This window comes from Gymnodraco acuticeps, unplaced genomic scaffold, assembly GCF_902827175.1.
Source record: "Gymnodraco acuticeps unplaced genomic scaffold, fGymAcu1.1, whole genome shotgun sequence".
Taxonomy (NCBI): domain Eukaryota; kingdom Metazoa; phylum Chordata; class Actinopteri; order Perciformes; family Bathydraconidae; genus Gymnodraco; species Gymnodraco acuticeps.
Window position 1 is genome coordinate 52,082 of NW_022990502.1, and position 17,331 is coordinate 69,412.

The 17,331-nt window shown below is 43.1% G+C and overlaps 1 long non-coding RNA gene across 1 annotated transcript; it reads right to left on the reverse strand.

Annotated features, from left to right (window-relative positions):
• Positions 1 to 16,405: 16,405 nt before the first annotated feature.
• On the reverse strand, positions 16,406 to 17,330 carry LOC117553043. Its single transcript, XR_004570068.1, has 3 exons — positions 17,251 to 17,330; positions 16,654 to 16,809; positions 16,406 to 16,432 (listed from the first exon to the last, which is right to left on the reverse strand). It is a non-coding gene; the product is annotated as an uncharacterized LOC117553043 (long non-coding RNA).
• Position 17,331: the final 1 nt, after the last annotated feature.

Sequence of the window (17,331 nt, forward strand, 5' to 3'; positions counted from 1 at the left end):
GGTATGAGGTGAGGAGGGAAAGTGCAGAGCCTGAAACTCCAAGTTTTTGGAGAGTGCGAAGGAGGATCTGATGATTCACCGTGTCGAATGCAGCAGACAGGTCCAACAGGATGATGACAGAGGAGAGGGATGCAGTTTTGGCAGTGTGCAGTTCCTCCGTGACAGCAATGAGAGCAGTTTCTGTGGAGTGACCTGCCTTGAAACCAGACTGGTGCGGATCCAGAAGGTTGTTCTGATTGAGATAACAGGAGAGTTGTTTAAAGACAGCGCGTTCAAGTGATTTAGACAGGAACGGGAGGAGAGAGACAGGCCTGTAGTTTATAACATCAGACGGGTTGAGAGTGGGTTTCTTTAGGAGAGGGTTTACTCTTGCCTCCTTGAGACTGTTGGGAAAGTGACCAGAAGTTAGAGAAGTGTTGATGAAATGGGTGAGAAACGGTAGAATATCAGGAGCGATAGTCTGAAGGAGGTTTGAAGGGATAGGGTCCAGAGGACAGGTGGTAGGGCGGGCAGAGGTAATGAGGGTAAGAACCTCACTTGGAGAGAGAGGGGAAAAGGAGGTTAGTGTGTTGGTGGAAGGAAGGTCTGGTGACCCAGCGGTGAGTAAAGGTGAGTCAGAAAAAGAAGAGCGAATATCATTAACCTTTTTTTCAAAGTGGGTAACAAAGTCGCTTGACAGAAGTGAGGAGGGGGGAGGAGCTTTTGGAGGGTCCAGGAGGGTGGAGAAGATGGAAAATAGTTTTTTAGGATTGGAATAGGAAGATTGGATCTTATCTTGAAAGAAAGTGCTTTTTGCCTGAGAGATCGAAGCAGAGAAAGAGGAGAGGAGAGCTTGATAGGTTAGGAGGTCGTCACGGTGTTTGGATTTCCACCATTTCCGCTCTGCTGCCCTAAGGACGGTTCTATTAGCACGCAGTGCATCATTTAGCCAGGGAGCCGGAGGGGACTGACGAGCCTGCCGAGATGTCAGAGGACAGAGCGAGTCCAGAGTGGATGAGAGAGTAGAGAGGAGAGTTTCTGCAGCAGAGTTTGGAGGCAGTAGTTGGAACGAATCAGAGGAAGGGAGGGCTGAGAGCACCGACGAGGCAAAGGTAGAGGGAGAGAGGGAGCGAAGGTTACGGCGGACAAGTGTAGGATGGGAAGAGATTAGTTTGTTATGTTTGGAAAGGGATAGAGAGAATGAAATGAAGAAGTGATCGGATGTGTGGAGCGGGTTTACAGAGAGGTTAGAAGTAGCGCAGTTCCTTGAGAATATGAGATCAAGGACATTGCCAGCTTTATGAGTCGGTGGGGACGGAGAGAGTGAGAAAGCAAAGGCGGTTAACAGAGATGTTAGTTCGTCTATCTTCCCCATCTGGAGGTTGAAGTCTCCGAGAAGTACAGCGGGAGGGCCAGTTTCAGGGATGTGTGAGAGGAGATGATCTAATTCCTCCAAGAAGTCCCCCAAGGCGCCTGGTGGACGGTAGAGAACAACAATGGTTAACTGTATAGGATGGGTTACTGTGACGGCATGGAACTCAAAGGTGGAAGGAGTAAAGTTAGGTAGCTTGAAGAGGGAAAAGCTCCATTTGGGAGAGAGCAGGAGACCAGTGCCACCTCCTCTGCCAGTGGGTCTGGGTGTATGGGAGAAGGAATATGCAGTGGAGAGAGCTGCTGGGGTGGATGTGTTGGGGTGGATGTGTTGGATGGAGTAATCCAGGTCTCAGTGAGAGCAAGGAAATCCAGAGATTGCAGGGAGGTGTAGCCAGAGATGAAGTCAGCCTTAGGAACAGCTGACTGGCAGTTCCACAGGCCACCTGAAACTAGATGTTGGATCTCAGTGGAGCACGTGGGATAGACGAGAGCAGGCCGGTTATATCGATTACGAGATACACGGGGCCAGTGATAATTGCGAGAAGACACATGAACAGGAATGGAGAAAATACACATGATTATAGCATGAGGGGCTAAACAACAAAATTTTAAAATTAAAAAACACCAACGATACTTAGCTCAATCAAAGTAGGATTTGCCTCCTCTTTGCCTCCCTCGTGACTCCTGTAGGACTCTAATGTCTTTGTCAGTCTTACTCCTGTAGGACTCTAATGTCTTTGTCAGTCTTAGCCTGTCTGCCGCTGAAGCTGACGCTCCAGGAAAGAGCTACCCGAAATGGACGCCTGATTGCTCAGTTCTCACAGCTGAGGTTAATTAGTTAACTATCTACAGCTGATGGGCGACAATAGACTGGCCCTGCCTATGTTAATAATGCAGGCTTGAGTGCTGAGAGCTGTAAAGCAGGTTTCGCCTGAGCAGATCTGAGATTTAAAATCTCTCAAAAGCGATTTAGCCGTTTAAGCTACAGTAACAATTATACAGAGTCGAATAAATGAAACCGAGAAGTCTAATTAAACAAGAATATAACTTACAGTGGTTGCTGCGTCAATAGGTAATGTTGTCACCGGGTCCAGATGCACACTGAGTTCATCAGTTTCTAAATGCGGTATTTAAATGCTTTTTGAGCTAAAGGATGACTGAGTCACGCGGTTCTACTTCACGCAATCAATAGACTGGCCCTGCCTATGTTAATAATGCAGGCTTGAGTGCTGAGAGCTGTAAAGCAGGTTTCGCCTGAGCAGATCTGAGATTTAAAATCTCTCAAAAGCGATTTAGCCGTTTAAGCTACAGTAACAATTATACAGAGTCGAATAAATGAAACCGAGAAGTCTAATTAAACAATAATATAACTTACAGTGGTTGCTGCGTCAATAGGTAATGTTGTCACCGGGTCCAGATGCACACTGAGTTCATCAGTTTCTAAAATGCGGTATTTAAATGCTTTTTGAGCTAAAGGATGACTGAGTCACGCGGTTCTACTTCACGCAATCAATAGACTGGCCCTGCCTATGTTAATAATGCAGGCTTGAGTGCTGAGAGCTGTAAAGCAGGTTTCGCCTGAGCAGATCTGAGATTTAAAATCTCTCAAAAGCGATTTAGCCGTTTAAGCTACAGTAACAATTATACAGAGTCGAATAAATGAAACCGAGAAGTCTAATTAAACAAGAATATAACTTACAGTGGTTGCTGCGTCAATAGGTAATGTTGTCACCGGGTCCAGATGCACACTGAGTTCATCAGTTTCTAAATGCGGTATTTAAATGCTTTTTGAGCTAAAGGATGACAGTTAACGTCGGAGCTTAACGGCGTTAACGGAGCTTAACGGTACCACGGTCTTTAATAATTCAGCCCCGGGGCCCGTTTAATACCGGGGATCGGTACCCATCCCTACATAGCCCCACTGCCCCATCTGAACACACACCCACACAACGAGACCAGTCAAGTCCATTTGAGATGATGTACTAATCTAAAACTTGGAAAATGTCTCTTCATGTGGTCCTATACCTTCCAGTGCTTTGTAAAATAATATTTCCTCAACAAAGTTGTCTTCTGAAATAAATCTAATGCTGTATGCAAGCAATTCTGCGACATTTGCTACATCCGTGCTCTCATCCAGCTGCAGAGTGTATTAAGATGTCCAGCTGCAGAGCTCTCACTTGCTCCAAAAGCTGAGCAGATACTCAGTTTCACTCTCAGTAGCGGCAGCTCGATTCTGATTGGCTTGAAGGGCGGTCGTGTGATTCAATAACAAAAATATTAAAAGATTGGCATCAAAGGACACATAGATTGATATACAGTTATTAATAACATCTAAAAAAAAAAAAAAGTAAACTTAAAAAAAAAAAATCCCTTTTCCCTCCAACTTTGCGTGACCCCCCTGGGGCCCCCTGGGGGGTCGGGGCCCCCACTTTGAAAAACACTGCATGAGCCTATATGTATATAGTTATTTTAATATGTTCCTTTACTAAAGCAAATTTTGCATAATTGTGTTTTAATTTAATAATAATAATTGTATAATTAAGACATTTTATATATTCTAACTGTTTTGCAATTGTATATCATTTGTCATTGTTTGTTTCCTTGTTCAAAATAAACGTTTTGCCAAGTATGATCCTTATTGGAAATGCAGCTATTACACGCAGGAGACTGTTGCACAACATGACAATTTTGTTAGAAGTCTACACTGAAACTTAATTTAGAGCCGGAAACATAATGGACTTAATCAAAATCGCGGGATCCGTGAATCCAGGACAATGATCGAGAGAGACCAGTAGCCTATGAGTTAGTCAGTGGAACTTCACAGACTCAGATTCGCAAATCCTGACTCACTGTGCAAAACACAGCAGATTCGTGCGGACTCAGAGCCGTAACCGTATAGCAGCAGATCCAGAGATCCAGCAGACTCGTCCTCATGCAGGAGTCAACAGCAGACTCAGATTCGCCAAATCGCAAAATAACCCTTTTTTTGTGATCAACATTTTTTATTAAAGCAAAAGACACTGTGTAGCGGAGGTTAATATAACGTCAGTTTAATATGCTCGTGAAATGCAACAAGTTTTCGGTTTCACCGATAGGATTTCTATGGTCTTGGTGATGCTGACTCAAATGACTCATATGATCCGGATCTCTTCAATGACTGACTCAGAAGACCCTGAGTCCGTAAAAGGATCCGGATTTGCCATCTCTAGCACACGCTTGTGAACTGTTAGCGCCGTGTTATGCATGCCCACTGCACCTCGCGGGAGTGCGCACAGCGTAAAGCCAAAACTCACAGACATTTCAATGATTTGTAGGGCAACATTTGGTTTGGAAACAGTATCATTTCCTTTTTGGCAGGCATGCTTAACACCGGAGCCTCGCTGCGGGAAACTTTGGCGCTGTTCCGAGTTTGTTCTAATCCGTCAAAATGACGGACTGCTTTCAGATTTTTCCGTCATTGTTAAAAAAAATCTGTCATAGACGGAAAATATTCGGTTAACGCAACCTCTGGGCCTGTGATGAAGTAGGGTCGACCCTATATCATGTGAAGCCACCGAGCACCGGTCCCCGGGGGAACCGGGCCTGGGGCAAGGCCCGTGGACCAAGCTACTTATTCGGCCTTGCGGCACAATAATCGCTCTGACCTGGTGAGGCGGGGGCATCTCTAGCAATGAGCGAGTAGCCCACACCCCGCCGCCATGATCATCATCCAGGGAGAGTACAGCCCTGGGCGGTGGACTTCCATGGACGCCGGACCCGGAATAACAAAAATATACAGTAATATTGTAATGTAACTTATTACTTAGAAAAGACAGTAATAAGTAATATGTACTGTATTACATTTTGGAAGTAACTTGCCCAACACTGTTAAATACCAACCCAGTAACACGGCATTTCGTGTTATAGTCACGACATTTAATCTATTGATTCGTGTTCACCAACACGATTTTCCCCTTTTTTTCGTGACACACAGAACGATTTTAAAAGCAATGTATTTCTATTGGTAGTATGTTTCGTGCCTGCAACACGTCTTTTTGTCCGTTCGGGTCTTGGAAGACCGGAAGCTGTGGGGTTCATAAAAACATGTTCTTACTCAATATCAAGCCACGATTATTGTTTTTATTTTAAATCGTATGTCGGACTTTTTTTGCCGTCTGTGAGGAAAATAAATGGGGCTCAGAGCCTCAGAATACTGAAATCTGTATTTTTTTTAATCTTTTTTTCCTTCTAATTTGTTATTCTTTTCTAAATAACACACTGTTATTTACTCAACAATTTTTATTTATTTGTTTCATTCCATAATCTCAGGTTTTTTTGGCGTCCGTCAGGAACTGAATTTCAAAATAAAAATAACCGGAAACAGACGTAGGCCTATAAAGGGACATTTCGAGCATCATTGCGATACACAGCCACTGATCTGATTACCCAGGATCCTCAGCTACACTGATAAAAGTATTTCGTTCAACCAATTAAAAAAATGTAGGGTAATGGTTCACATCTATACTCAGGGGCGCCGCCAGGGATTTTGGGCCCCATGAAAAGATATCACATTGGGCCCCACCACCAGGCACAGGCCACGCCAACCAAGCACAATGCTGTAACCACACCTCCAGAACCCAACCGACTCATTTATGCTTTAAATAAGTCTACCTGTACAGGCTTGCATCTATCTTGTAGTCCAATACTAACTGCACAATATTTACTGACACTGAGCGGTGAAATGAAGCTCAGCGCAAGTTCAACCAGGAAGACCTTCTTTACTCATTCATTCACTATTTCCATGTTACTACTCTCTCTCCTCTCAATAAGTGATCCCCAGCTTAACCAATCACTTCGCTCTATTGTCACAAGCCTATCATAGCGCTCCGCTAAACCTTTTAAATCTGCTCTCCCCTCTGACAGCTCTCATTCCAGGTGAATTGGCGCAACACACAGACGGCAATTGTCAAACTAACCTCTTAAATTCTCAAGATGTACGATTCAGAGTATTCAGACTACGACCAGCTTCCAGCAGGATTTTGATCCGGGCCCGACACACTGCCTTAGATCGCATCGACTTCCTCAAGCTGCCGCTTGGTATCCCGCGGCAGCTCACCTGCAGCAGTGGCAGATCTCCTCCTTTCCCAACTGCAGCAGCAGGGCAATGGGCCTTACTCCAGCTCCATGCCTATCTCTTCACCAGCTCCGCAAGCTCGCGGATCAAGCTACAAGCGGCGTTCCCCAGCTCGAGCCAGCGGCTCCAGCTGGCAACCTCGCAGATCCGGACGCGGGAGGAAAAAAGGAAGCCGGGCCCCATGAAACCTCCTTGGCTCGCTCTAACGCTCACCATTACGGGAAGCAGCCGCCCCCGGGTAATGGCTCGATCAACACCCTGCATCCTGGCACTTCATGCAAACAATTGACGCACGCCTTCAGCCGGCCTCTCGAGAGGACACCAGCGGCGCTTCCGGCCTTCACGCTGAACGGGCCCTACATCCTCGCATGCGAAGCTTCACCTCATCTCCTGCTTCTCCCGCGCCTCACCTCTACGTAGCAACAAGGCGTCAAGTGCAGGCCGGCAAGAAGGCAGTTTGCAACGAGAATTTCCGACATGTTATTGTTATCTTTAGTTCCAAGGTTCAGGGTAAAGGTACATCTAGGTAAGGTATAGGTAGGTCCTCACTTCTCCCACAAACGCAAAAAAAAAATAATATATATAATAAATAAAAAAATAAAAAATAATAATCTTGCAGACTGCCTGCGCGTCAGAAGTCTTGCTCCATGCAATAGTCAGTATCACAGGGGGCGGCAGCTCACCCTATCCTATTTTCCTTCTCTCTCCCTGCTCATTCCCGTCCAACCCTTGCTTGTTTCCCAGTTTAGACTCGCCGCATCATGTAAAGTAAGTGCATGCCCATATTCAGCGCAGCACTACTATCATATCACTCACGGATTAAAAAAAAATAAAAAAAACCTTAAGGACGTGCACTGCACATTCTTTGTTTTGGGGGAAGTCTCGCAGGGTAAGCGAGTCGCAGGCTCGAGCCCACTCACTTACAGTAGTAACACTTCCCTACTCGAGATCATCCGCCATAAACTAGTTATAAATATATTTATTCTTTACTGTCGGATCACTTATTACAGGTTCAGCGAGCTGCACGAGACTGACGGGCTGTCAGGAGAGGGAGAGGAAAAGAGAGCACCCCGTTTATTTTTCCCATTTTATTATCAAGAATTACTGTAAACCTTTGAATAAAGTAGTTAATCTACGATTAGTAGTTTGTTTAAATGCATTACTTATGTTTTTTTCTTTCTCATTAAAGATCAAATGCAAAGCTTTTTGTATAATTGCCAGTACAATCGAAATCATATAGCTACAACACTATCTAAGATATTGCACTATTAAAATCGGAGATAATATGAGTAATTAATTTTGTTCAACCCCCAACACCAAGTCCGACGATTTATTTTCTCCGCCGCTCCTCCGCAAGATTGCGGCGCGTGACGTCAGATGTGCCAAACATATTTCCACCTGGCTTATCAATCACAGCGGCTTCCGCCGATAGTACAACTAGTTTTGTCTATCATGTCTGATTCTGAGTAGACTATAGACTAAAAGCTTTAGGAATCCAAACTATAACATATAATAAGTACCCTGTATCAAGATTGATGCAAAACAAGTGACATTTGACCTTTTTAGAGAGGTTTAGAAAAATAAAGTCCAGGCGCTCTGAGTGAGCCTCTGAATTAGCCCCGAGCGAAAAATGCTCGCAGCGGCTCACAGCGGCTTCCGCCGATAGTACAACTTAGTTTCGTCTATCATGTCTGATTCTGAGTCGGAGGCCACCCAATATCTGGAGTATGTTGTCGACATCCAACCATATCTATACGAGCCTCTGATGTCGAAGAGGAAATGCAAGGAAACGTCACCTGATATCACCGATGAAAGTGCTGATGGCGATGATTCAAGTTCGCCATCTGAGGAAGAGGCCGAGGGTGCTGAGAATTGGTGTAGATGTGGAAACTGCCAGACCATGCCTACAAGCCGAGAAAACAAGTGCTGCCACAACTATGGGAAAGTGAAGGAAGAGATGGGAGAAGAAGTCTGCATCACCGACTGTAGGACGTTCGACATTTTCCGTTATGAGTGGAGGAGCGATGAATGAGCTGCAGATAAACTACAATGCTAACAGTGAATTAGCCCCGAGCGAAAAATGCTAACCTATCACTCCTAGCGCCCTTATTACTTATCCTAGCTCCACATCCAACACATTGTTTATGATCGTAAAGACACAGAATCTAACGGTGCCCACCTCTATAAGCAATAAAACTGCAATTCCGTTATCTGCGTTATCTGCTGTGCTCCGTGCGCTTTGAAATCTAATCAAAAGTTGTTTACCTCAATTCTTTGGCGTTTCTGCATCGCCCGGCTCTTTCGTTCTTTCAGTGGTTTCTTGTGCTGAAATGTGGAGGGGACGGCTCCGGGTTTCAGCCTCCGACGTGCTATTAATGCTTCTCCACCAACAGACTTCATGATAGCAGGATCAACGTCGTATGCATCACACGCGAAGTGGTCAGAACACAACTTGCTCCATTTTGTCGGTTGCCATCCAACACGATTCACTAAAAAAATCCATTTTTTGCGGATGATTTGGTCTTTGGGAAATGCATGTAAAACTCTCCCAGATCCCGCACCGTTCGTACAACAAAAAGCTCAACAATAACCCATGTTAATTCAGTTTTCTTTTAGAAAAACATGTGACCGAGACTGCCGAGTCGGGATATTTGGTCCAGAGACTGTTTGGCCACTATTACGTCACGCGCGCGGAGGCTGCTGGGAATTACATGTCAGAAATTCAGACGGCTTTGGGTCGAGTTTAGGATCAATAAAAAGCTTTTTTTTGGGTGTATTATCTCGATTTAAATAAAATAAAAAATACAGGCAGTATTAAAAACAACATTTCTATAAAAATGTAGCATATTTGGAAGCTTTGCATTTGATCTTTAACATAAAATAAATCTCACGTACCCCCTGCAGTACTCCAACGTACCCCTAGGGGTCCGCGTACCCCCATTTGAGAACCACTGCCCTAGAGGGTGTTATGTCCACTCCCCATTTATAAAAATAGCACTTTACCACTGCACCCTCTTTAATCTCAGATGCACCCTTAGTCATTTTGTTCTGGAACCGGGCCTGTGTCCATCCATACATTATCCCACTCTTAGTCCTACGCTAGTCAATAACATGTCTTCTCCGTCCCCGTATAATTCTCTCATTATATCCATAGATTACCGCAGCTAACTCGTAAGGTAAGAAACCCAGTACATCTCATTTAATTATATTTCATTCTTTTGGGGATTTCCTCGGATCGGTTCTCCCTTCCCGAATGATATTCCTGCACAACGGGGCCTAATCGCCAAAACTCCTTTACATTCATGTGTATTTCTGGCAATAAATATGTACTCTTACATCAAAACTGTCTCTCCTGATTGAAATGAAGCTCAGCGCAAGTTCAACCAGGAAGACCTTCTTTACTCATTCATTCACTATTTCCATGTTACTACTCTCTCTCCTCTCAATAAGTGATCGGGGGCGTCACTCCCCAGCTTAACCAATCACTTCGCTCTATTGTCACAAGCCTACAGATGAAGCGCTCCATTTCAGACGCCTACCCGTGCGGGTCCGTGATCGGCACGGGGTGGGCCCCTTCTGAAAAGGAAAACCCCCCCGCAGGACTTGAAACGCCCCCTTGATAAATACATTTAATTATAATGAAACCAGCTGCAATGGATCATGGATCCACCAGGGGGAGCCGTGATTAAAAAGCTGCCACACTGGAACTCATGTGAAATAAACAGCTGATCTACAGGTATCTGATATAGCGGATATTTGTTAAGATCCATATGTCACGGATAGGATCATATTCTGTGCTAAATAAGAGACATGTAATCATTTACTAAACATCACCATGTTTTTATTTAACAAAATAATGTTTAATTCACGTTGGCGTAAGTACAAAACCATCGCTATGTTTTTAGATCAGGAAATGCATCCAGGCTCAAACAAACGATTTTCAATCATCATCCTCACGATCATTTAATGTATCATATGTTAGCGAGTTGAAATTAATGCACTAATACATGTAGTTTAATCCACGTGAGTTTACAACAACAAAAATAATCGCTTTGTTTTTATATCACATCCGACCGGAGGAAAATGCAGCACGGGTCTCACTACCGATCATCCTAATCCCACGGGCAAACAATAATATGTACAGTGTTAATAGTTTACTGTATTATTAGTGTCTAATATTACTGGGGATTTCGGAATGGTACTGGATTTTGATTTATTGTATCGGCTTCATATCGCAATATATTCCCGAAGTCTAAAATGCAAAAATGTCCCACATTAGGGCAATTTACCCTACATTTAATCATTCATACAAAATCATATTTCATTTCTTTTTAACGAAATAAATGTGGTTTAATCCACATAATTTACTGTGTTAATTGTTTTCTGTAGTATTGTGCACATTACTTTTCGCTGCTTGTTGCACCCCTGGTTAGAAGCTAAACTGCATTTCGTTGTCTCAGTACCTGCAATATGTGCATTAACAATAAAGTTGAATCTAATCTTGAGCAGGAACAAATGTATTTAGGCTACTTAGTACATATCTGACATAAACTATTAAACACATTTGTGCATTCTTTAAACCGAGTCAAGCCGAGTCCGGAGGTGGCGGCACATTAAAGTGTGCACCTGATTGTTTAACTTGATCTTAATCTTTCAAACAAAATCATATTTCGTTTATTTTTAACGAAATAAATGTGGTTTAATCCACATAATTTAGGCCTACTGTGTTAATTGTTTAGTATTGTTTAACTTGAAGGTGCCTGATGTGAACATTTCCAGAAGCACTCTAGCTTGAATGGCCTTTGTATGTATACAGTAGGCCTACACATAGGCGGCGCGTGAGGCTCAGGTTTGGGAAGGCTAAATAACTTTTTTTTTTCATTTTACGCTGCCCGCCTCCGGCGTCGATAGAAAAGAGATCAACTCAGTGAAAGCACCACCTGCTGACCGATCAGAGCTCAGTGTGCGGAGTTTAAATCTATCAAGTCATATTACAGGAAAAAGGAAATGCAGTTTAAACTGCCGTATGCAGAGAAGACGCCGACGTGTCGCACTTATCATTCATATCACACTGACATCACATCATCAATCAGATCATCGATCTCACATCGATATCACAATATTTCCTTATCTGAGTCAGCTTCTCGAGCCGTATCTGGCCGTGCAACACTTAGTTACATTGTCACATATACTGTATGCAGACGTATTATTTTAAGCAACACATTAAGTTGACGAAACACTCAACTCAAATGTAATAAAGTCAGATCCCTTCGTGTTTTAGATGGGGCAGTATCATAAAACTGTTGTACGCTTTGTTGGAGTTTCGAGGTTTTTACAACCCCACTCGGCTCCGCGTGTCGTTTTGACGAGTCCTGCTTAAAATCATAACAGGAAGGAAATCAGACAGAGAACACCCAGATACCAGTTTAAACAATCTGTTTTAATTATCAAAGGTAATAATGCAATGCACTATAATACATTACAATACCATATAATACAATATACTAAAATCATATTGTAATGTTTTAAGAAGTAGCCGGCCCACTTCTGCCCTGTTCGCGTGCTGCGGAGATCCTTCTGTCCTGACAGCATGTGAAGAGAGGCCGAACTCAGGAATCGACAGAACATATACCAGAAGACAGAAGGAAGGGGTGAGGTCAGCTGGTCATCTTTTCAGGTCCTCTCATTGGCAGACGCAAAATATGCTTTGTCACAGTGACCCAGCGCTGGCCAGCAGAAAACCAAACGGGCCCATTTTACAACAAAACACATCTTATCACCCAAGTCATGTGTTTCTTTATGAAAGCCATACTTGTTAGGAATAAAACAGTCATTATCCCATGACATCCTCAGAACTAGCTCACCAACAACGCCTAACTGTCTTCATACCCCCCCCAATCATCTCTGAACTTTTATTCACCCGAAGTAAGCTCACCCTTAGTCTAAAAGGACCATTGTCTCTCTTAACTGTGTGACTAAATTCTCAAGGCCTGCAGGATGCGCATAATTAACTTAGAACGAATTTAGCCACTATATCTAATGGTTAACCAAGAAAAACACTCAAAAGGGTAATCTTTTCACTCAAAACAGAACTCACAAGTAATTCTGCATTTTACCCCTCAAAAATAGCCTAAAGCACCCTTTTGATGAAAAGGGTAAAAGTGAAAGAAAAAGACTATTGCGCTAATCTACTTTAAAGAAAAAGGGAACATTGTTTCAGGAATCTATCAAAAACCTCTCTATATTTAAGAGGAAAAATGTATTTTGTTCCTTCAACTATTAATACACAGGAATGTATATACCCACACATATATTTAGGGATAACATGATGCAATACACCTCTTATATATTGGTGAGATTAAAATGAATATACCAAAAATATGCTGCATCACATCTTCTGCATAATACTCTTCATAAACTTCCGCAACTATTACTGTAATATTTATACTTACCCATGCCCAAATGGATCCTTGTTGTTGTATTTGTATTCTTCTTCTTCAGAAGAGTCGAAGACTTCAGGTTCTGAGGCTCTATCTTCACTGCTGCTAGCGAAAAAAATCTCTAGCGAAGTCGGCAACTGTAAAGTTTTTTTTAGCCATTTTCTCTGTCTCTCTCTCTCTCCTCAAAGACGTAAACTGATGGGAGACACGTGGTTTATGTTTTGTTTACTTGGTGGGTAGGTTCTTAGTGATTTCTCGATGTCCATTGGTCATTTCAGACCATGATGGCTGCCGGCCGAGATTTCCTTGACGGACACACGAATCCACCAATCCACAGTGTAAAGTCAAGCTGCTTTGAGCGGCCATATTGGCTGCTGTGCCCTGGTTACAGTCTCACAGGAGATACCGCTGGAAAGCTACTCTTCCAGTGATTATGCGGATATCTGAATCATATTTCTACTCCTTATAATCGGAAATATATGATTAATTACGTAAAATTATGCGCACCTGGAGTCCGACTCCAGAGGGTTAAAGAAAGGCTACATCATGCCTATGATTTGGCCCGTGAGTCACTCCGGACCTCCCAGTCTAAGATGAAATCCCGGTATGACAAAAAGACAGTTGCGCGGGAGTTTCAAATCGGTGACCAGGTATTAGTTCTGCTTCCCGTTGTTGGTTTGGCCCTTCAAGCAAAATTTTCCGGCCTGTATGAGGTGGGCCATAAACTCAGTGGAACGGATTATATGATCCGTACTCCGGATCGTAAAAAGAAAACTCGGATGTGTCATATAAACATGCTTAAAATGTACGTTGATCGTGAAAGTGGCGCTGCTCAATCTCCGATGGTAGCGCCTATCGCCTCTGTGTCTGTTACTCAACCACCTTACAGCCCCAGTGATGACGGGCTGAGTGACAGGCGCGCTTCTGTGTCCTGTGCGCGCCTCGGTAATTCAGCCATATTGTCCGATCTTAATGCACATCGAAAACATCTACCTTACTCGCCCCGGGCTGATATTCGCAGGCTCATTGAAAATTATCCGTGTTTGTTTGGGGATACTCCTACTCAAACGACTGTATTGGCTCATGATATTGAGGTAGGCGAACACAAGCCTATTAAGCAGCATGCCCATCGTGTCAACCCGGCTAAGCGAGAATTGATGCGTCAGGAAGTGAAGTATCTTGTTGAACACGGTCTCGCCGTTCCAAGCAATAGCCCGTGGAGTTCACCATCGCTCCTGGTCCCTAAGCCGGATAAGACGCCGCGTTTTTGTAACGATTACGTAAATTAAATGCCGTTACTAAACCAGATTCCTTCCCGCTTCCACGGATGGATGACTGTTTGGACCGTGTGGGTTCTGCTAAATATGTTACAAAGTTGGACCTCCTAAAGGGATATTGGCAGGTTCCCCTCACTAAGCGTGCTGCTGAAATCAGTGCATTTGTCACACCAGACTGTTTTTTGGAGTACACGGTTATGCCGTTTGGGTTAAGAAATGCACCTGCCACTTTCCAGCGGCTGATGAACAGGGTTTTATGTGGGGTTGGGAACTGCAAAGTTTATCTGGATGATATTGTGGCCTATTCATCCACCTGGCTTGAGCATCTGAAGACTCCGAGTGAAATATTTGATCGTTTGCGTTCAGCTTCCCTCACACTCAATTTGGCTAAATGTGAGTTTGGGAAGGCTATAGTGACGTATTTAGGTAAGCAAGTGGGACAAGGTCAGGTCTGCCCTGTGGCTGTTAAAGTACAGGCTATTATAGATGTCCCACCCCCCCAGACGCGCCGTGAGCGCCGACGTTTTTGGGGATGGCTGGCTATTATCGCGCTTTTTGCAGAAATGTCTCTGATATTGTGGCTCCCTTGACGGGTTTAGCAAGTCCTAAAGTCCCTTTCCGGTGGTCATCGTTATGTCAGTTGGCTTTCGAGGCCGTAAAGGCGGTCCTCTGCAGTGCCCCGGTACTTGCTGCTCCAAACTTCACCCGCCCTTTTAAGTTGGAGGTAGACACGAGTGCACTAGCGCAGTACTTCTGCAGGAGGATGAGCGGGACATTGATCATCCGGTCTGTTACTTCTCGAAGAAGTTCAAGAAACACCAGCTTCATTACAGCACCATCGAAAAAGAGGCACTGGCTTTACTTTTCGCATTACAGCACTTCGAGGTGTATATAAGGTCGAGTTCTGTGCCAACTGGGATTTTCTCTGATCACAATCCTCTCGTGTTTCTATCTCGGATGCAGAACAGCAACCACCGCCTTATGCGTTGGTCCCTTTTGCTACAGGATTTTAACGTCCAAATGTGCTACAAGAAGGGGGTTGATAATGTTATGGCTGATGCTCTGTCCAGGTCCCAGTGAATCTAACATTTCTTTGGGGGAAATGTTTGATTTTTAGTTGGGGGGGTGTTACGACCCTGGGTCGTTAGGTCATGTGTGTGGACATTTTTTCCCTCCTGTGTCTGTGTGTGTGAGCAACAGGTGGTGCCCGTTAAGCTGATTAGCTACCTTCAACCTGCTGATTGGTCCACCTGAAGAAGAGAGGATATTTAACTGCAGCCGTGCAGTTCCTCGGGCTCTCTCCGACTAGACTTCTCCTACTCCCAACACACATCTGCGCTGCAATGTCTGTCCGGTTACGCTGAGTGCTTATTTATACCGTATGCCGGTCCTTTCTCTCGTGTTGTGAGACTGGGTAGAAAAGCTACTAAACCTGTCTTTGTTAGACACGTTTCATTTTGCTTAGGAGTGCATAACCCTTTCTTTTTTTTCCTTCTGGATAATTCGTTTTCTCCTGTTTTTGCATTAGAGTAGGTAAGATTTTTTTACGTTTATTTTCCTCATTTGATAGGTAAGATTTCGGTCCGTGCATTGTTCTGTGTTAAAATGTGTAAAATTCAATCAATGAGTATTTTTTTTTTTAAAAACATGCTAGGACTACTTTTTACATATACATGTTGTGTTTCGCAGTATACTTTACTAAAAAAATTACTAAAAACCCAAATTCCGATGCTATGCTTTAGTTATCCCTGATGAGCAGGTTTGTTTGTTTGTAACCTTTATTTATTCAGATTGGTCCCATTGAGATCATAGATCTCTTTTTCAAGGGAGACCTGCAGCATATAGGTTCCACATGAAACATAAAACAACATAAAACAATAGAGGATATCATACAACATATTTACAAGCTACATTTACATACTTAGGTGGCATGGTCCATCAGTGTATGAATGGGTGAATGTGAACGTGCACAAGTGCTATGAGGAGTTGGAAAACCACAAAGGTGCTTTAAACTTACATGATGTCAAATGTCCAAGATTATGAATATAATCAAACCCGACAGGTGTTATTTTAGTAGAGACATTTTCCTTTTACAGCATTAATATCAAAGCACGTGTGCCTTTGACAAGCTGTGCTGACATACAAATTGCAGTTAAAACTTACCAGATATTCCTTGATAAGCTCATCTGGATCAGGAAGATAATGAGGGCTCTTAGGACACACTCCCTCCGAAGATGAATGTCTTCAGTCTAGGACAACATTATTTCGGTTAATTTTATTTTTCAAAATGTCTATTGACAGATTTCCTTACTCTTACAGCTAAAATCCTTCACTTTATTTAGAAACAAATGGACACTCCTAGTTACTGAGTTTCATAAAACAACGGTTGCCCTCCCCATTTATCTATAAAAGGATACACAAAAGGTATCCCTTTTAGCTAGCAAGGACTCATTTGACAATGCAGATTTACCTGGTCAAAAATGTCCATGATGTCAGCAGTCTTTTGACGTGTTGATCCTCCTTTGGCACGGATGACTGTGATTAGCTGACTTGAGTGAATGTCCAACTGGGCCATGAACTTCTCCTCAAGAGGAATGGTCATTATCCTCTGGAACTCTGCATTGATCTATGAAAGAATAATACAAAAATGAGTAAATTCAATTGGACTCAGTCTGTATGCAATTAACATTTGAAAAAATAACCATTGAAGCAAGTGTAAACTTCTTCCGACCCCTTTTCGGACGTGTAATTAGCTAAAGCTTTGTTGTTTATTGATACCAAACAATGATACTACAGATTATTCAATTATTAATTAAATGTTTTGTTTTGTTATTGCATTCATTTGTATAAAACTGTATCACCTTTTGTTTCATTTGTATTTTTCTTTGGTTTTACACGCTCGAAGAAAAAATAAATAAACTAAGCATGCCTACACACTGGCAAAAAGTATAACAAACTAAAAATGTAAATGCTGTCAGTAAACACTGTTAAACATAATCTTTACCACACCATATTATGATGAATGGATAAAAGCTTACTAAAAAATTGATACAGACTAGATTATTACCTCTTTGTGTTGGAACAGTGCCGGCCACCTGTCTTTGAAGTCCTTGATTCTTGGCTCTTGGTTTACCACCTCCTGTCGTCT